This window comes from Mus caroli, unplaced genomic scaffold, assembly GCF_978045245.1.
Source record: "Mus caroli unplaced genomic scaffold, Mus_caroli_1 scaffold_8, whole genome shotgun sequence".
In the NCBI taxonomy this organism is placed as follows: Eukaryota; Metazoa; Chordata; class Mammalia; order Rodentia; family Muridae; genus Mus; species Mus caroli.
In genome coordinates, this window is record NW_028227263.1 from 130,602,293 (window position 1) to 130,623,784 (window position 21,492).

Genomic DNA, 21,492 nt, shown 5'->3' on the forward strand with positions numbered 1-21,492 from the left:
GTGTTGAAAGAGAATGCATAGCTAATTATTGTTTTCGTTCTAAGTCTACTAATACAGTTTTGGTTTTGGTGGTGGATAGTGAATTGAGGTGATGTTGAAATTGTAATATTTCATGTGAAGGTTCAATTATTCTTGTATGTCAATTCTTTTTTTATTAGATATTTTCTTTATTTACATTTCAAAATGTTATTCCCTTTCATAGTTTCCCCTCTGTAGCTTCCCTATCCCCTTCAACCTCCACTACTCCCCAACCAACTCACTCCTATTCCAGGTCTTGGCATTCCCCTATACTGGGGCATAGACCCTTCACAGGAACAAGGGCCTGCCTCTCCTCCCATTGATGACTAATTAGGGTATCCTCTGTTACATATATATCTAGAGCCTCAAGTTCTACCATGTGTTTTCTTTGATAGGGGGTTTAGTTCCAAGGAGTTTTTGGGGGTACTGGTTAGTTCATATTGATGATCCTCTTATGGGGCTTCAAACCCCTTAAGCTCCCTGGGTACTTTCTCTAGTTCCTTCATTAGGGACATTCGGCTCCATCCAATGGATGATTGTGAGCATCCACTTCTGTATTTGCCAGGAACTAGAAAAGTCCCTCAGGAGACAGCTATATCAGGCTCCTGACAGCAAGCTCTTGTTGGCATCTACCACAGTGTCTGGGTTTGATGGTTGTTCATAGGATGGATCTGCAAGTGAGGCAGTCTCTAGATTGTCATTCCTTCAGGCTCTGCTCTGAACTTTGCCTCTACAACTCTTTCCATGGTTATGTTGTTCCCCTTCTAAGAAGGATTCTAAACTTATGGGTATTATCCACTTATCAGTGAGTGCATATCATGTGTGTTCCTTTGAGATTGGGTTACCTCACTTGGTATGACAACCTCCATATCAATCCATTTATCTAAGAACTTCATAAACTCATTGCTTTAATAGCTGCATAGCACTCCATTCTGAAAATGTACCACGTTTTCTGTATCCATTTCTCTGGTTGAAGTTTTTTTTATAATAAACTTAAAATGCTTAAAAATTTTATAAGATTTGTTTTTAAATCTGGGTCTAGCTTTTCAGATGTGTTTGGGTGCTCTGGACTGGGCAAGGTGGGAGTGCTGGGTTCTAATGATGGTGAGTGATCTTGGTTTCTGTTAGTAAGATTCTTACGTTTACCTTTCGCCATCTGGTAATCTCTGGAGTTAGTTGTTATAGTTGTCTCGGGTTAGAGATTATTCCCCTCATGATTTTTAGCCTCTATCAGCAGACCTGGGAGACTAGCTCTTGTCTGAGTTTCAATGGTCTGCAGGCAAGCTCTCCTCTTACAAGGAAGGTGCACAGATATCTGGTGTTTGGACCTGTCTCCTGGCCGAGGATGAAGGCCCAAAACAGGACCTGTGTCAGAAGCTGTGTTGCTTCAGCCTGTCACAGAAGCTGTTAGCTTCTGTAGTCCACACTCTCACCTGCACAGACTAGTCTCAGAGGGATCCAGGAACCAAGATGGCTCCCCCAGGTGCTCCTGCAAAGCCCTCCCTGGCAGGGCGGACACCTATCCTCTGGCAGGGAAGGTGCCTGGGTGTCTGGAGCCTGAAAAGGGGGCTGCCTCAGAAGCCCTGTGGCTCCTGCCTATACCAGAAACTGTTAGCTTCTGTAGTCCACACTCTCACCTGTGCAGACTACTTTTAGCGAGTTCCGGAGCCAAGATATCTCCCACTGATGCTCAGGCAAAGCCCTCCCAAGTCAGGCGGACACCTATCCTCTCTTTTTCTGAGATATATGGCTTAACAGATCTCTCAGTGATTTCAATGTACTTTCTTTGTTTACACAGTCATGATCAAGAAGAGAATAAATATATAGGTCATGGCCTTTTGGCCTTCATTTGGATTTTTCCTCCATCTATACTTCTCAGGATCCCACTAAGTAAGGAATGATGCTGCTCACAATATACATTATCCTTCTATATCTTCAATTAATAATCAGGACAATGTTTACATACATACACACATGCCAATTGTATCGACATGATTCCTAATTAGGACTGTCTTCCGGGTATTTATAGATTGTGTCCAGTTTCCTATTTCTTTTTTCCTTTAATGATATTTTCTTTATTATTATCTGGGATGTATGTGTGCATAGTGTCTGTGTGGATACACATATCACAGAACATCAGTGATGATCTGTGGGCAACTTTGTGGAGTCATTTATTTCCTTCTGATTTACTCAGGTTACAGAAAATGAGAAGTGATCATAAGGCTTATATGATAAACATTTTATACATTGAGCCATAAAACAATTGCTTCATTCCCTTTTAAAAATCTATTCATTTCATTTACAATTTTGAATTTTTGCTAATTTCTACTTTTTTGTTCAGTAAAGTTGCTCATGTCTTTCTTTTAAAAATGATACCATTAGGAGCTGGACAAAAGGCTCAGTGATCTATAGCACTTTCTGCTTTTTTAGAGGAGTAGAGTCTGGTTCCCCACACTCACACCCTGAGTAGGTGATGATTTTCTATAACTCCATATTCAGAGTAACTGAAATCCTCTTCTCTCTTTTGCAAATAAAAACATACATACAGGCAATCTCACAAACATAACATAGGCATATATGGAAATAAAAAATAAAATAAATCGTATAAATGATTTCTTTTACTTCAACTTTCTAGGGCTTACTATATTCGCTGAATCTCCGTGTATACAGCTGTAAAATGAGGTATTCTTTTCATTGATCTTCCTTCTCAAGGGTTACAAGACTAATGTTCTTTGAGTTAACTCAGTATCTCTGTGCTCTTTGTATAAAAGTTTTTAAATATATCTTTTAACTCTTTGATAATCGCATAAATTGTATTTTTATCACATTCATTCCCTTTCCTGATTCCTCCCTTATACTGCTGCTTCTAATCCCATAAGCATCCAACTTTGTATATTATCTTTTTAAGATTTAGTTTTATTTTATGTCTAGGTGTCTTTTATCTGCATGTATGTATGTGAACCATAATGAGAGCATTACCCACGATGGCCAGGGGTATAAATTATCTTCTAGAACTGAAGTTACAGAAGATAGTGAGTTACCATGTTGGTACTGGGAACTGAACCAACATCTTCTGTGGGAGCAGCAAGTGTTCTAAAATCCTGAGCCATCTCTCCAGTCCTGTTGCTTTTTAAAACAATCCATTGCAATTAATTCTGCCTATACATTTTTGGGTGTATGAATATTCACTGTAGTTAGATAAACACTCATAAATAAACTGACTCTCTTCAGGAAGCCATCAGTCACTAGTAGTTCCTCATAGTTGGCACATCATGACCAACCTCTTGCTCCATGCAGGAACTCAGTCTCTCTTGAGCTTACACAGGTCTTGCACATACTGTCATAACTAGTGAGTTAATGTGTCCAACTGCCATGAAGTGTTCATAAAACACTGTTTTAGTCAAGTCATCCACCACCTCTGCCTCTATAATATGTTACATCCACATCCAATATGATACCTAAACATTGGAGCAAAAGGTTTAATATAGAATCCAAATTACTGCTCACCACTCCAAAGTCTCATATTGTCTGCACCAATAGGAGCTGTGGGTCTGTGACTTAATCTCTGTTTACTACATGGATACACTTTTCTGATAGTGGATAAGAGATGAACTAAACTATCATGAAAATTCATCATGAGGTGGTTTCTGAAGAAGATTTAAAAACTCATTCTTGGAATAAATATGTCTTAGATATTGGAACTGGTGTCCTTCAAAAGTAAAGTGAATTGGCATCATATATTGGCTTCTTCATCCTGAATTATCTGCTTTTAGAATTTTATTTAGACAAGCATTAGATTTTCCTATGTCCTTTGTTTGTGCTTGATTTAGTTTTCAAATTTTTTGTGATTTTTACATAATATTTCTATTCTTCCAAAGATAAAAAAATGAATATGTTATATCATATTCTGCCAGGTTTGCCAGTATGTATTCTAACACATTATACATCACATAATATGTCCATAGTGGAACTTAATTTTTTTCTAAACAATACAACCCCCTAATGCTAATTTGTGATGTTCATATGTGCATGGATGTGGGGCCGTCCATGTGGGTACTAGAACCATAACAGTGGTCCTATATGGAAAGGGTGTGGAAGTCTTTCTCATCTAGCAGTCATCAACTGCAAATAGATCCTCAGTGAGGAGTACAGATTCAGGACACCCTCTCCCATGCATCCTGGAATATTAACCAGCTTTATGTTATGCAGTTTTTCTTTAGGCAACCATTGGTGATATGAGCACATTTGCATAACAGCTAATTTATGTTCAAAGGACAATATTTACAGAGCATTCCAAATTTCAAAGCATTCCACCACATTCTCTAGCTTTTACTTTCTACTTCCTGTTCCATGGTATTTCCTGAGCCTTGGGTAAGGAATGATATATCAATGACTGAACACTCACAATTATGCTGCACATTTTGATCACTTCTGAGTCTACATTAACCAGAGATAGTTGCAAAATTAATCTCTAACAAAGATATAGAACAGCACAAATCCACAGGTATAAATACAAATATTTAGACTGTAGTTTGACAATATGACCATTTAGTAAATTGACAGTCGGAATCCTAGTTTGGAACTATGACATCATCAACCATGGGTTCATAACCAGGATTATAGTACCAGGCATGAATTCCATCTCAAGGATCAAGCCTCAAATCCAATCAGACATCATTTAAGTAACCCCATAACAATTGTGTCATTATTGCACTACTGGACACCTCTGACCTTGCACATCTATATTGCAGCATGTGAGTTCAACTCAGGAAAAGAGCACTATGTAGAACATCAGAAACTGAAAATTGAAAATTGAGAAATGGAAAGGATACCCCTATATACTCCCAAAGGGAATTGTAGACATAGGTATGCTGCGTTGAGATATTCTGTTGAAATTCCTGTCTCTTGTCTTCCCCACTTGGCAGTGCCTTATATAGTTCTCTTATATACTCTAAAACCTCACAAACATATTCTCTATCTCTCTCTCCCTCTCTCTCTCCATCTCTTACACACACACACACACACACACACACACACTCACTCAAAGGAGCCTGATCCCCTTAACTAACTTTGTTGAGATGATTATTAATGATGTCATATAGCTTTGATTCATACATCTATTAGATTTCTTCCATGTAGGTTGCTGTACTGATGGAAATCTTTCTTTCCAACACCATATAAAATACTGTTCTCCCATCTCTGTTATCAAATCGTTGTGTTTTCTTCATACAACTCACCAGTAGGCAGGAACTTACAGAAATCACCTCTAGATTTCTGTATTGTTGTGATAGATTTCCCCCAGCACACACCTCTGTCCTTGCACCTTGACAGTAGAATATCTCCTCTTGGCATCAATGGTAAAGCTGTGTGGTAATGAGTTTGATAATGAACTTGATTTTATCAGTTCTCTATATCTGTGTTAACCTCAAACATCATGTTTAATGCTATAAATACAGACTAGTTAGATTTTTCATAGTGAAGCTTTCTGCTGTTGCTTTCAGAAAATGAAGAAAGTCAAGCAGACACTGTGTTATTACTTTGTAATTGAGACTTTACTTCTCCCTGTACACAGTCATATATGGATCATGGTTTGAGCATGTCCGTGGCTGGCTGTCCATGTGAGAATGGGACAACTTCTTGGTACTATACTATGAAGACATAAAAAAGGTGACGTTACAGTTACCACTCAGTTAAGTACAAGAACCTATTACAACAACAACAACAATAAAAAAGATGAAAATTAGGCATGGGATCTAGAAAGGCAGAGAGAAAGCCAAAGATCTGCTCTCAACCTACCTGCTCCCCTCTAGGAATGGAGAAAAATATTTATTAATAAAAAGAAAAAGTGCAACCAGACAAAAACTGAAAGATGCAATTATTCAAAATTAAATTAGACCTTGGAGTGTTTATCTCTGAGGAAGCAGAAGGGAGGAACCTGGGAGGGAACGTGTATGGGGGAACTGGGACGGAGAGGTGAACCTGATACAGTATTGGGTGAAGGAAAAGGACTGAAACTCTGATGTCCAGCAGAAAGAATGGAAACAGGCATCCTCTGAAAATAGGAGGTTGGGGGGACCCTCCAGAATGCACCAGAGACCTGGGAAGTTAAAGACTCTCAGGACTCAAAGGGAGAGAACTTAGATGAATTTCCATGCATTTGGGAGCAGGATGTTATAGACCCTACCTCCACCTTCTGCAGGAAGACAGGGCATCAAATGAAGGAGAGTGGGCCCATCCCACAGTCATAAGTTTAACCCATAATTTTTCCTGTCTGAAAGAATGACAGGGTTGGAAATGGAGAGGAACCTGAGGAAAAGAAGGTCCAGCAAAAGACCCAAAGTGGGGTCCAGTTCAAGGGGAGGTCAGAAGGTCTGACACTATTTCTGAGTCTATGGATAGCTTACAAAAAGGGACCTATGATGAATGCCCTCTGAAAAACCCAGCAAGCAGATGAAAGAATCAGAGGCAAATGTTTGCAACCACCCAATGGACAGAAGCAGCTAACACTTGTTTTTGAATTAGAGTACGTTGAAAGGAGAAGGGTGATCCTTTAGGAGGACAAAGAGTCTCGATTAATCTGGACCCCTGAGATCTTTCAAACAGTGGACCACCAGACAGCATACACCAGCTGATATGAGGCCCTCAACACATATACAATAGAAAATTTTTGGGTCACTGTTCATTCAAAGATGATGCATCTAACCCTTGGGAGAAAGAAGGACACAGGGAGATTAGACGTCAGCTGGGTTTGGGAGGACACCCCCATAGAGATACCATGGTGGGGAGGATGTATGCAATGTGGAACAGTCATAGGGTGGATCAGGATATAAGGGAATAAAATATAGAGTGTACAAAATAAATAAACTTAAATAATTAAAAAAGTTTCATCATACTCTTTTTCCCATATGTAGAATCTTTTACTTAATCATCATTAAGTTCAGTTTTCCCAAGAAAGGATCACTACCCAGCTGTCTGCTACACACTACTGCATATTCCAATAAGTCTTCTATCTGACCATTAACACATTCTTTTCAGTTATTATCATGATTGTTTACATTTGTATGAAATATTAAGCAGTACTCTGATAAATATGTAAAAAAAAAAGTTTTAAACCAATAAAACCTCATGTCCCCAGGGGGAGGGCTAGGAATGAAAGCACAATTTTTGTTGTTCTAAGATTTTACCTTGTAAAGAACAAAAAAACAAAAAAAAAAGAAAAATAAAAGTAAAAAAAAAAGATTTTACCTTGTAATGATTATATCAGAAGATTAAATTAATTGTGGTAGTACACTGACATCATTGCAACGGTTAAAGATCTGAGACAGAAAAATTGGGAATGTGATGACCACCTGAGCCACCACCTGAGATGCTTACTCAAAACAAAATCTCTCAGAAGTACCCTCAAGTAATAAATATTGAGAACATTTCCATGAAACTGTCATAAAATCTGGATTGTTGTCAGTTAGCCTAAGCAAACAGTATTATCTGGCTCTAACATTAATATCTGCTGAGGATTTTGTGCACATGTCTTCATTTGCCTTGATCATTGTTTAGCAGCATTTCTATAAGTTTCTTTAAATGTCCCAGGGCAGGATAGTTATGGTTGTACATACTTTCAGTTCCAGAACTTGGAAGGAAAAAGCCAGATAGATGGATTTCTGATCTGTGTGAGCTTGACATATACTAATCGCCACAGCAACTTCCAACACACAAGAAAAACTCCATAGTGAGGCCCTGTATTAAGAAAAAAAACTCAGTATAATGAGTGAGTGCATCAGCACACACGTGTGACCTTAGCACTATGGAGAGGGACAAGGAAGGTCTGAAATTCAAGGTCATGATCCTCTAAAAAGCAAGTTTAAATTTAACCTTGGTTCTATGAGAATCTCTCTCTTACATTTTCTCCTCCCTAAAAAGAATCCCCAGCCTCTGACTTTTAGACACCATAGATGAGCCACATTGCAAGCACACTCAATATATAAATGTTGAGTGTGATTCCTTCCTCCCTTTGTTCCATTTCTTTTATTGCCTAATTCCTATTCATGCTCTCTCATTTGATGATGCCCTTTCACAACACTTTGATCATCCCCATACACAGATCCCATTTTTTAAACTTTTCTCTCAGTGCTCTGTGTTTATTGCCCTCATTTCAGTTTGTTCTTCTTTTAGGATACAAAGGGAACCATAAAGAAGATCTGTGACTTCCTAGGAAAAAAATTAGGGCCAGATGAGCTGGATCTCGTCCTCAAGTACAGCTCTTTCCAAGCCATGAAAGAAAACAACATGTCCAATTTTAGTCTCGTTAAGGAAGATCAGATTACTAATGGCTTGAAGCTCATGAGAAAAGGTAAAGAGATCATCTAGCTTCAGAATATGTCAGAACATGTGAAGGGGTTGTTGTGGCAATAAAGCTCTAAGTAGTTGGTAATGTACTGAAAGTCACTGCTCATCACCGATAGCTTCTCACAGACACAACAGGTAATGGTTTTATGGAGAAGATATGGGCTTCAAATAATCTGCAAAGCTGATTTATTCTGGGATATGAACTTGGGATTGGAGGTGGTCATGTCCAATAACTTCAATGAAAAAAATGGGAAAGAGGTCAGTGTTCTATGAGGCATTTTGTCAAGTTCCCTGTATCATATTCCTCATCTCTAAAATATAAAATAAAAAAGTGTAATGCATTAGACCAAAGATATATCTAAGATGATAACCATAAGACAACAAAAATTACCTTAACAGCTGGAAAAGATGTTGACCAGGTCAAGATTGCTGTCCAGTGGACGCCAAGTCCAATAGTTCTAAAAAAATTTTCTAGTGTTAAATTCTGATGTTATTTGCCAACCTATTTAGATTACATAGGTTCAAGACCCCTCTCTTCTTTGGAATTATCTCTCCTGGAAGGGGAATTTCAATCCTCTTTATTTATGTGCCAACTCTTTCTATGCTGGGAACAGATTGTTTGTGTGTGTGGTTTCATAGCTGTACAGTTCTGGATTGACTTTGCCAGAATGAATCAGATCTTGTGCCTCACCCAGACCTAATTAGATAATGATAGGTGAGATGGAACTGAGAGTAGAAGAAAGAAGGTGTCAGTCATTAGATATTTAACACTAAATAAAAACATGGGTATAAATGAATGAAGTAAAAATTATGAGTTTAATTTCCTTTATCCATACTTAAAATGTTTCAGACTTTACCTTCCATCGACTGCTTTGGAGTGTAAGAATGGAAACTAAAAATATAGGGATATCAGGAGTTTTTGTAGAAAAAAGGAAGTCTAAGTAGTTACCAGATTGTATTTAATCTAGTACTCATACTATCCAAATAATACGAAATTTTGACTGAGATTTAAACATAAAGATATGTCACCACTCACTAAAAGAAAATGGAAATCTATACACTAAAGATCAAGGCATGTAGAAGAATAAACTGTTCTTGCCAGCTTCCCTCAGACTCGTGCACTCCAGACTCTGTGGAGACATATTTCTCTGCACTAGAAATGAATGTCTCACCAAAGCAAAGTGTTCTGTTTCTTGATTTCCTATAATGAATGAGAATTTGGCAGAGTTAAAACATTGTAAGAAAATAAAAGTCTGTTATTACATAGCTAAAGGAATGAAGTAGCTCTTTTAACAGCAAAGGAATAAGGAAACTAACAAGCAAAAGCTTTAGCAGAGACAAATCAGAGCAGATGGAATGGAATTTAAGACAAAATTCCATGAAGATAACTGTTGTTTCTGCTTTTCCAGGAAGATTCTTTTAGGATGAGACCACACTTGGATTTAATCTCTTCTGAATAGAAATACTATTTGTCATGCAGCACAGATGATAACAGGAACACATACATACATACATACATACATACATACATACATACATACATACATACACACTAATTATAATATAGTTCTGCCAAAATACTTGATAAGACCTCATTAATCTTTTGAAATTTAATTATCAAAGTGATTATATGTAGCATATGATTTTTTGCATTTGAAGACAGCTTTTATTTTGAGGGATTATTTTTTCTTATACTAGTGTGACACCAATATCCTTTAAGCCAGGGAATTCTGAAAACCAGGTCACTGATGGGGGACACCAAATACATTACCCACTTGCTTCACTAATTCATTATAGACAATGATGAATTGGATATGTCTGGAAATAACTTTGAAAGTAAAATGTATATAAAGATAATATTTGTCTTCTCAATTCCTCTATCACATTGGTGCCAGTTTTGAATCATCAAACTATGAGCAAATCAAAGATAATGCTAATTCACTAGACCTATTTTTCCATATCCTTTAATTGTTCTCATCTCAAGACACAAGAAATTATCTTTTATTGCCTCTGCAGAGCTACTTTGTAAGCTTTATCCCAGAGACTCAATCACTCAAGTTGTTGAGATGCATCTGGTTTTAATCTCCAAGCAATGATTTTCCTCGTGCAATTGTAGTCATTATAATTCAATATTTAGGCTCTGCAGGAAATGCACACTAGAGAGATATTTAGCCCCTGTTTGGTTGACAAGACTTTGTAAAGACAATGCCACAATCAAGACATGTATAGGATACATATTCTGGCAACACTCAAAATTCCCTGTACCCATTGCTTCAGAGTATATGTTTAATGGACACAGTAGTTGGGCCATTGATCATTTTCACTGGTATCTTCAGAAGACATTAATCAGAGTCAAAAAGGGAAGATGACCCAAGGACAGAGGAAGAAACCTGCCATCTTCAGGCCAAAAAGAAAATCCTACAAAGGTTTGGACAATACTCTGATGTGAGATCTGCAGCCTCCAGAACTATAAGGAAGTTCTTTTTCAATAAGAGTTAAGCCACCACATGTTAGGGTTATCCTGCCATCTAACACACAAAAGATTGGGGAGATTTTTAGAAATAAGGAAAGAAAATAAAATTACAATAAGGTGCACAGAATTTGCACATAGGTGAACTTACAACTCCATGTGTGTACCTCCAAAAATGTGGTTTCTCAGATGGACTGATTTATTCCATTGGGAATCCATATTGAATTTGTTGAGATGCTTGTAGTCTAGTATCTATCTGCTTTGGCTTATCAGGATCCAGGCATGCTGTCAAAAACAAGAAAACGTATTCTAATAAAGAAAAGAAAGAACCTGAGAGCACAATGGATATTAATAGATACCATCTCATTAGATGACATTTTACATTCATATCAATTATAGTATATTATTTTCATATGCTGTATCAAGGATTTACATTTTTATGAATTCTTTATATTTTCTTTAGTATAGACCTCTGGTGAATTAAAATTAACTTATGTGATGATACAGAAAGAAAGTATGTGATAAAGAAAAGAATGGCTTCTATTGTCATTCTTTTTGGATTCAAATACACACCAATCACTGTCATAATGATAACATCTCAAAGACTAATGTTTCCTCATCAGCAAAATAGGAGCACTGACTATACCTTTCTCAGGTATTCATGAATTTATTTGAAAATCCCACACTGAGTATATCCTATATGTTTGGCACTCTTTGTAAAATGAACCATTTAGTAATTTCAGAATCACTTTCTTTTCAAATATATTAGATGCATATTCTGTGTGTATATTCAAAGCATAAATGCATGGTACATATAACAGTGTCACAGCTAGGAAATAAAGCAATGATGGGGCCTGCTAGATTGTAAATGGAGTTAAGATGGGAAGAGAAGGTTACAGTATCATTAATAAAGAGACAAAGACCAAGATGTAATTATATGAAAAATATTAGCCCTCTAGAGTGAAGGAAGATACAACACAGCGTGAGCAGTTGATTGATATCTAAGTTTCAAACTAAAGACATTCTGGAATGGAGTGGTGAAAAACAATATATGTTCATAAGACACAGTGCTACATAGAACAGGGGCTTAAATTATACAGATCTTCGTGTATCACCAAACACCATGGATGAGTGAAACAGAGTCCTTCAATGCCCTCAGCTGGGAGGGACTGGGTCCACTGTAAAAGGTGAGAAAATCAAGGCACCTGAAATGCTGCTCATAACTGTGTGTATTTGCAGCACTCATGTGACCACACACACACATAAGTAGAAACTACTTTAAGATATTGGTTAAAAGTTGCTTTAAAATTATTTACTTCTATAAGTAAATACTAAGAAGTAGACAGAACACTTGAAGTCTGTTTGGATCATTGAGATGATAAAACCTGCTGAGTAGGATAGCATGATAGGAACAGGTTTGATGGGAAGCAGGAATAATCTGTGTATATATAAAATGATCAAGCCATTGTTGCTGCTGTTAGATTGTCTAGCATATTGGTGAGAGAGGAAAAGGTAGGACATAATTTAGACAGAGGGTGAAGTTTGCATATATGATTTCAGGACTGAAGAAATTTTCGGTAGGGCATGGTGGCACACGCCTTTACTCCCAGCCAGCACTGGGAAGGCAGAGGCAGGCAGATTTCTGAGCTCCAGGCCAGCCTGGTCTACAAAGTGAGTTACAGGACAGCCAGAGAAACCCTGTTTCAGGGAGGGAGAGAGAGAGAGAGAGAGAGAGAGAGAGAGAGAGAGAGAGAGAGAGAGAGAGAGAGAGAGAGAGAGAGAGAGAGAGAGAGAGAGAGAGAGAGAAATTTACTACAGGAAATGATAGTTTGATTTATTAATGCCAAGGACAGGGCTCAGTTGGCCCCCCTCAATCCATGGGAATCAAGGTTCCAACAGGTGAGCATGGAGTCTGGGAGAATTCACTGACAGACACAGAGAGGAGAGAGTGTGCTGAATCTGAATGTATTGTCACAAATCGAACACCACTCTTATATAATACAGAAAGAAAGGAGTAGGGTGTCACAGCAGGCAAAGTATGTTGAAGTACATGGCACAAAACAGAGAAATGACTTCAAAAGACTTACAGGAACCAGGTAATATTTAGAGTAAAGATAGAACAGCCCTGTCTAGAGTCAGCTAATGATAGGTAAGGATTTCACAACATAGTCACAATTTGTCCTTCTTCTTTGAGCCTTGTGAAAGCTAGCACCAGGGCTTTCTGCTCTAGCAGACCTTCTCATGAATAATGCAAAACCACAACCCTCCTATTTCCTAGGCATTGGTAAATTCTTGCATATGAGTGTAACTTGGCTGTTAAGTATCTGTAGGGAATCTCCATTTGTCAGAAGAATTCACCAACTTGCTTCTAATATGCAATGTAGTCTGCTACACCTGGCTGTAATGAAGATTCTAAATATACTTTGCTAAGCTTACCCTGAGACTTCTAAATCTTATCCAGTAAAACACCGTAAGAAAACATGCAAGACCCTCCACAACATTGCAGAGAGAAATCTGGGGCATTCTAGCTATGGGAATGCCAAGGTTCCAGGAGGCTCTTTCCTTGAAACTGTGCCTCAGGTCTGCTTCCAGATTTCTAAACCTGTAATATGAGTCACTACGGGAGTGGTTGTAGCATATTAACTGTGTGATCATTATCAAACAGAAGGTAAAAGCATATGATGGGAAGAGCTAGTTTAGTGTTACAACAATTATTAATCCACCTATATATCTTATTCACATTTTACAGGCACAACTGGGGACTGGAAGAATCACTTCACAGTAGCCCAAGCTGAAGCCTTTGATAAAGTTTACCAGGAGAAAATGGCTGGATTCCCACCAGGGATGTTCCCATGGGAATAAGTTTTCAAAACTTCTAGATAATATATGAAAATTGATGTTTATGTTCCTGTTGTTCTATATCTTGAATGCCTGGATGTGGTCATAGAATAAATCCTGTTGTGGAATTGTGAGAGTGAATTTTTAAAACCTTGTGTTACTAATACTAGTAGTAGCAACAGTAGTGGTGGTAGTGCTGGTGTGTATACCTTTCTGTTTGTAGTACCTACAGAGGCCAGAAGAGTGCCTTGGTTCCGAGGGACCTGCAGTTGAATGTAGCTGTAAACTTCCTTCTTTGGGTCCTAGGAACTCATCTCAGGTCCTCTACCTAAGCCATACAGTACTACTAATATCTCTCCATCTTTGAGAGTCATCTCTTCAGCCTAGAACCATGGAATCTTGAGTCATCATATATTTGCTACTATTATTATTGTCTTGTTGTGTATTATCAGCAAATTCCAATTCACTTTATAGAATTCCAGCTTTAAAACATTTTATTTTCATTTAAATAGGTCATTTATATGTAGTTTTATTGAATGAGATTGGACATGAAAATTTTTCTAAGTGTGACACTATGGAAATTGCACAAGAATTACTCAGTATTTGTGCATTTATCATACTTTGCATGAATACCAGCTTCATTATTTGCAAGGAAATATATATATTCTTAACGTTTTCATTTGTTTATTTATTCTATTTACATCCTTCTTGCAGCCACCTCGCTACTCTCCTCCCAGCTGCACACTTACAACTTCCTCATTCTGTCCCCTCTCCTCAAGGAAGGGGGTTCCCTTGCATTCACCCACTCAGGGACAAACCCACCCTGGTGCATCAAATCGCATAGAACTAAGTACATCCTCTCCCACTGAGGCCAGACAGGGCAGCCCAACTGTGGGAAAGGGATACAAAAGGAGGCAACAGAGTCTTAGTCAGAGACAGCCCACCCCCGGTTCAATTAGTCTTCATGAGACACACATGAAGACTAAGATGTATACTTGTTACATATGTACAGGCAGCCTAAATCCAACCAGTGCATACTCTTTTGTTGGTGGTTCAGTCTCTGGGAGCCCCCATAGACCCAGGTTAATTGGCTCTGCGGGTTTTCTTCTGATGATCTTGACACTTCCAGCTCCTTCAATCTTACCCACAATTCTTTCATAATAATCCCTGAGCTCTGTAGTAGAGGTTGAGAACACAGATGGTCATACATCCCAGAAGTTCTTGTACAGGAGTTTTTAGCTTTCTTGTTTTGTTTTGTTTTGTTTGTTTTGTTTTGTTTTGTTTTGTTATGTTTTGTTTTGTTTTGTTTTTAACCACATAAAATGAAGAGTTATTCTTCTAAGGTGGATAAAGAAGTCTGTAGGAATTTTTATAGAAGTCTCACTGAATCTATAGATTGCTTTTGGTAAAATGGCCATTTTTACTATGTTAATCCTACTTGTACATGAGCATGATAGATGATGCCATCTTCTGATTTCTTCTTCAATTTCTTTTCAGACACTTGAAAATCTTATTATACAAATCTTTCACTTGCTTGTTTAGAGTCACAGCAATGTATTTTGTATTATATGTGGCTATTCTGAAGGGTTTGTTTCCTAATTTTTCTTTTTTTCTTTCTTTCTTTCTTTCTTTCTTTCTTTCTTTCTTTCTTTCTTTCTTTCTTTCTTTGTCTTTTTTTTTTTTTTTTGGCTTTTTGGTTTTTTGTGACAGGGTTTTCTCTGTATAAGTCTGGCTGTCCTGGAACTCACTTTGTAGATCAGGCTGGCCTGGAACTCAGAAATCTGCCTGCCTCTGTCTCCCAATTGTTGGGATTTAGTTGTGTGCAACCATGCCCACCCTTTAGCCCATTCATCTTTTGTGTAAAGGAAGGTTAATAATTTTTTAGTTAATTTTTGTATACAGCTACTTGGCTGAAGATGTTTATCAGCTGTAAGTGTTCTTTGATAGAATTTTAGTGGTCACTTATGTATACTATCACATTATCTGCACATAGTGATATTTTGACTTCTTCCTTTCCAATTTGTATCTCCTTGATCTTCTTTTGTTGTATTATTGCTCTATCTAGAACTTCAAGTACTACATTTAATAGATATGGTGAGAGAGGATAGCCTTATCTTCTATATGATTTTGGTGGAATTGTATTAGGTTTCTCTCCATTTAATTTGATTTTGGCTATTAGCCTGATGTATATTACCTTAATTATGTTTAAGTACGTAATGTACCCCTGATAACTCGAAGACATTTAAAATAAAGTAGGAATGTTGGATTTTGTCAAAGTTTTTTTTTTTTTTCATAATCTGACAAGGTGATCACATGTTATTTTTCACATTCTGTTTGTTTGTTTATATGGTAGAGAATATTGGTAGATTTTTGTATGTTGAACATCCCTGCATTCCTGGGATGAACCCTATTTGATCATTGTGGATTATGATTTTGATGTGGTCTTGGATTGGGATTGCAAGTATTTTGTTGAGTACTTTTGCATCAATGTTTATAACGAAAATTTATCTGTATTTCTCATTCTTGGTTTTGTCTTTTTGTTGTTTAGAAATAAGGGTGACAGTTAACTCATAAAATGAATTTGGCAATTTTCCTTCTGTTTATATTTTGTAGAATAATTTGAAAAGCTATCAGTATTAGCTCTTCTTTGAAAGTCTAGTAGAATTCTGTGCTAAAACCATCTCTCCCGAGGCTTGTTTGTCTGTCTGTTTGTTTCTTTCTTTGTTTTCCTTGGAATGAAAGAGCTTTATGACTACTTTTGTTTCTTTGGCGGTTATAATTCAATTTAAATTGTTTACCTGATCTTGACTTAAGTTTGTTAAGTGAAATCTATCAGGAAAATCATTGATTTTACTTCTATATTCCACTTTATGTGTACAGGCTTTTGAAGTAATACATAATGATTCTTTGTATTTCCTATTTGTCTGTTGTTATGTCCCCCTTTCATTTCTGATTTTGAAAATTTGAAAATTCTTTTCTGTCTTTATTTAAGTTAGCTGAAGTCTTGTCTATTTTAATGATTTTCTCAAAAACAAACAAAAAGCCAATTATTTGCTTCATTGTATGTTTGTATTGTACTCTTTTCTTGTAATTTATTGATCTCAGACTTGAGGTTGATCATTTCCTCTAATCTACTCCTCTTGTATGTTGTCTTCTTTATGTTCTAGAGCTTTCAGGTGTATTATTAAGTAGCTAGCATGATAACTCATCAATTTCTTTATGAAAGCATTTAGTACCATGAATTTTCCTCCTAGCACTGCTTTCTTTGTGTATCATAAGTTTGTTATGTTATGTTTTCATTGTCATTGAATTCTATAAGGTCTTTTATTTCTTCTTTATTTCATCCATGTCCCAGTAGTCATTCAGTAGAGTTGTCAGTCTCCTTCAGTTTGTAGGCTTTCTGCTATTTCTCTTGTTCTTGTTGAAGCCCAGACGTAATCCATGGGGATCTGATAAGATATAGGAGGTTATTTCGATTTTTTGTATCTGATGAAATTTGCTTTGGAACTGATTACATGGTCAATTTTTAAGAAAGTTCTGTTATAAGATGAGAAGACAATATATTCTTTCATTTTTGCGTAAAATATTCTGTACATATCTGTTAGGTTATTTTGAGTTCTAATGTTGGGAGCTATTTAGACAACACTATTGTCCTGATCTCTGAATTGGGCCTCTCCCCCTAAGAAGAAAAGGGGGTCAAAAGAGGGCCACCGATGCACCGCTCTGAGAACAACCACAGATTTTTCCAGCCCTAAGTCAGTGCTGGATGTCCTGACCACAAGATGTACCCTGATACCACCAAGTTCCTGCTTCCCCGTGTAGTTGCCAAAAGAAAAATTTCCACTACCCCATCCCTCCTGCTAAGAAGTACTTCCTCCTTTGCTTGTGCATTTCTGCTGCGTCATTCCTCCTGCTGAGAAGTACTTCCCCTTTTGCTTGTGCATTTAAGCCTTGAGCCTAGCTAAATAGAGTGAGACCGTGATGCTACTCAGACTGCTTCTGTGTGTTGTTCATTACACAAGGTTCTTGTCTCTCTCTCCCCCCCATTTGGTTCTTAGGAGAAGGTCTCCTCAAGACCCTCGAATAACTGGACCTGCTGGACAGGTCATTCTAACATCTGTTTGTTTCATTATTTCTCTGTTGACTTTCTGTCTAGATAGCATTCCCAGTAGGAGGAGTGAGGTGATAGTATTGCACTATTATATGTGGAGTTTGATGTGTGATTTAAATGCTAGTAATGATTGTTTTATAAATGTGGGTCGCTTGCATTTAGGGAATGGATTTCAGTATTGAGATATCATCTTGAAGTATTTTATTCTTGGATGAGTATGAAAAGTCCTTCCCAATCTATGGATTCATTTTTGTTGGAAGTCTGTTTTATTATATATTAGGATGGCTGCTCCAGCTTGGTTCTTGGGTACATTTGCTTGAAAAATCTTGTCCCAGCCATTTACTCTGATGTAATGTCTATCTTTGTTGCTGAAGTGTATTTCTTGTGTGTAGCAGAAAGATGGATCCTATTTTCACACACATTCTGTTAGCCTGTGACTTTGTATTGGGGAGTTGAGTACATTGATGTTGAGAAATATTAATTACCAATGACTGTCAATTCATATTGCAGTAAATTTTCAACCCCAATCAGCCCATGTAGATAACACACAAGTCAGTTGTTATGTTTATATTCTGTACGCTTAGATTGGGGAGATCTACCACTATACCAATCTATTTCCTAGGTATGAGATAGATCCCTTGCTACTTGCAGCTTCTCCAAGCCATGTGGTTCTGTTCCATGTTCCTTCTACCTCTTCTTTCTCTGTCCTTCTTCTCTATCATGCCCTAAACTTCTTCCACTCTCTAAAACTTCCATTCCCCAACTATCCCTTCTACAGCCCAATCACAGGCTCCACCATTTATTTGACCAGTTAAAATGGGGAGAAGTTTCACATGTGATCTACTATTAATTGAGGAAGCCCCTCTTGGGAATGCAGAATTAACATCAGACTACAAACAGCACCAGGGCCACCTGTAAGGCAATGAGCTATGCACAGACAGCCTGATCTCCAGTAAAGCTGGGGGCTTGAACCCCAGGGTGACCCGATGGGTGGTAATTTCCACCTACATGGGTCTGAAGGAGTTCGATCATGTCTCCTGGAGCCCTGGCTCCTGACAAAGTGTCAAAACCCACAGCCTTCACAAGCGTGTGGCTAGCAGTCATGTAGACAATGTCCCAAGCTTTTGGCATGCTGGCTAGACTCCTCCTCAAACTAATCTAGCAACAGCAAGATAGCTAGCCTACCATAAGACGGGCTGCTTGACCCCTTCTTGCCTATAGCAATGACCAGTCTCTCTCTCTTTCTACCTTTACTCTTTCCCCCTGCATTTCTCCAGTAAAGCTCTAAAATCATAGACTGTCTCTGACTATCAAGGCCCAGCATGCTTGAACAATGGGATAGGCTTTCTCCTAACAAGCCATGTCTAAACTCCTGACAGAAGACCTTCCTATGGAGCAGCCAAGGACTGGACTAAGGACTCTCGCCTGTGTGGGAATCATCCAGCACCTGCCTCTCCCTCTTCCCTCTTCCCTTATCTCTGGGGCCAAGTGCCACCCTGGGGCCCCTATTCTGTTCTCAGCTCCTCTGCCATATCCACATGCAATGCTGGAGGCTGAGAATCTGGTATCTGAGGCTGCCTCTTGTCCACCATCGCAATGTGGGGTCAGTGACTTAACACAGCCAGATACCCATCCAGGTCCACGTGAAAAGCATCCGGCAGTCCTCCCGTGTCCACACACCCAGACCACCAGATCTCTGGTGGGACTCGCGAACTCTCCTAATACTCTCTCAAAAACACCCACAGACAAACAGCCATCCACAACATTTCCCTGATTTTGTACAAAAATAGCCTCTTTTCTCTAAGATATAAATTGACCACAACCATTACAATTATGTGAATTATAACGTATGAGATACACTCAGATTATCATATTTGTGAATTTAGATGAAACATCTATGTAAACTTAAAGTGCTTACAATATTATACCTGAATTATGTCATGGATTTAGCTTGGATTACCATGTGAAAACTATCCTCTCAAACCGATATCATCTCTCTCGATGTTAAATAACTTGAGTTGAGTATGGCACTAGAACTAGTCTACAACCTTGTCAGAATATGAGAACAACTTAAACATTACCTGCAATTACTAATGTGTAGAGACAGTTACTACCTTCATTCCTCAAAATGTTGCAATATCAGTCTTTGGTGTGCTGACCCAGGATCATCTGACAGACCTATGTAAAGCAGAATTATGAAGGACTTGTTTCCCTCTCTTGTCAGAGCTATCAGTTGACTATTTCACATAGTGTGTCACTTTCCCACACAGTATTTTTGTCAATAGATGAATTAGGGCAATTCTTGCCCAGTAGGTATCTTGCCACAACTGGAGAAACTCCATTGTTGCTCAGTTTTTTCTTTGAACCAAAAAGGGAGTGTTGCCAGGAGCACAGATGGTACTAGTCAAATGATCTTTAATAAGGAAATGGCGTCAAATGTCATATCCTGTGGGTTTCTGACACTTTGAAGAATATGTAAAATATATCTGAACTGTGAAACCTAACTATTCTTAGTCATGTCTATTTGAGTAAATTGAAAAATTGTATAAACTAAGTGCCTGGAACAACAAAATTCTTTTGCTAGCTTTTAGCTGAATTAGGGAAAAGAATTCCCTTATGTGGACCCAAAAGGAAATAGGAAAATTAGTTTTGTCAAAGGAGGGCTACTTGGCATCATTTGCCTTCCAATCTCTATGTGTTGAACAACTTTACAGCTTAGCTGACATCCTGATTATAACATTCTGAATGGCTAGATGGACAAGCTAGGTGTTCTGCAAAAGTCCTGGAAGCAAGTCTTTAGAGGAAACAGCTTCAATGTAGTTGAGATAAAATCAATCAAGGAGATGGAATGGAAGGTCCCATAATGTTGTCAGGCCTGTCTTCCTCCTCTTTCATTCTACAATGTATAGACCTTACAACCTACACATAGCTCTGTAAACCTTCATATCAAAGGTATAAGGTGCAAAAATTAATTAATGAAGATCAATAAAGAAAGACAATTGTTTTTCTTTAGTGGTTACTTTGATCATATAACCAAAGAAATATAAATTTCTTTTTTTTTTTTTTTTTTTTTGGTTTTTCGAGACAGGGTTTCTCTGTGTAGCCCTGGCTGTCCTGGAACTCACTCTGTAGACCAGGCTGGCCTCGAATTCAGAAATCCGCCTGCCTCTGCCTCCCGAGTGCTGGGATTAAAGGCGTGCGCCACGAACGCCTGGCTAAAATATAAATTTCTATTCATGCCATCTTAAAGGATTGTATGTAACAACAAGTCATGAGAATTTTATACCCAATAGGTGTTATTGGCTACATATAGACATTTAAATGTCAGCTTGTTCTCGAGCTATCTTCCTGTACAGAAATATATACATCACCTATCTTTTTATCCTACTTTGTCTCTTTCTTCTTGTCTGTAGCCAAGGTCTTTAAGGGTTCTTCCTTTGTCATCTGTGGGAAGCTATTCCAGACTCCCTGGCCAGCCAGATGGAAATCTATGCCAGGCAGTAAACAAGCCCATATATGATGGATGGCTCACCCTTAATCCCTGATTGGCTGAGCAAGCCTGCCTGGTGAAGTGATGTGACCTGTGGTGATTGGTTGAGGCATGGTTGTGGCTTGAGTGGATAAAAACCCTTGTACCCCGATGCACAGGGGATTTGAAAAGAGAAGCTGCCTGAGTAAACTGCTTTAAGAAGAACCTGTGGTTGCGTTTTCC

At 38.0% G+C, this 21,492-nt stretch overlaps 1 pseudogene across 1 annotated transcript in view; it reads left to right on the forward strand.

The window, feature by feature from the left end:
- The window catches only part of LOC147003538 (sulfotransferase 2A1-like), a 34,545-nt pseudogene extending 20,748 nt beyond the window's left edge, over positions 1–13,797 (forward strand). Inside the window, exons 4-6 of the transcript XR_015048016.1 lie at positions 5,591–5,685; positions 8,188–8,365; positions 13,581–13,797. The product of XR_015048016.1 is annotated as a sulfotransferase 2A1-like (transcript). The remainder of the gene's footprint in view (positions 1–5,590; positions 5,686–8,187; positions 8,366–13,580) is intronic.
- Positions 13,798–21,492: the final 7,695 nt, after the last annotated feature.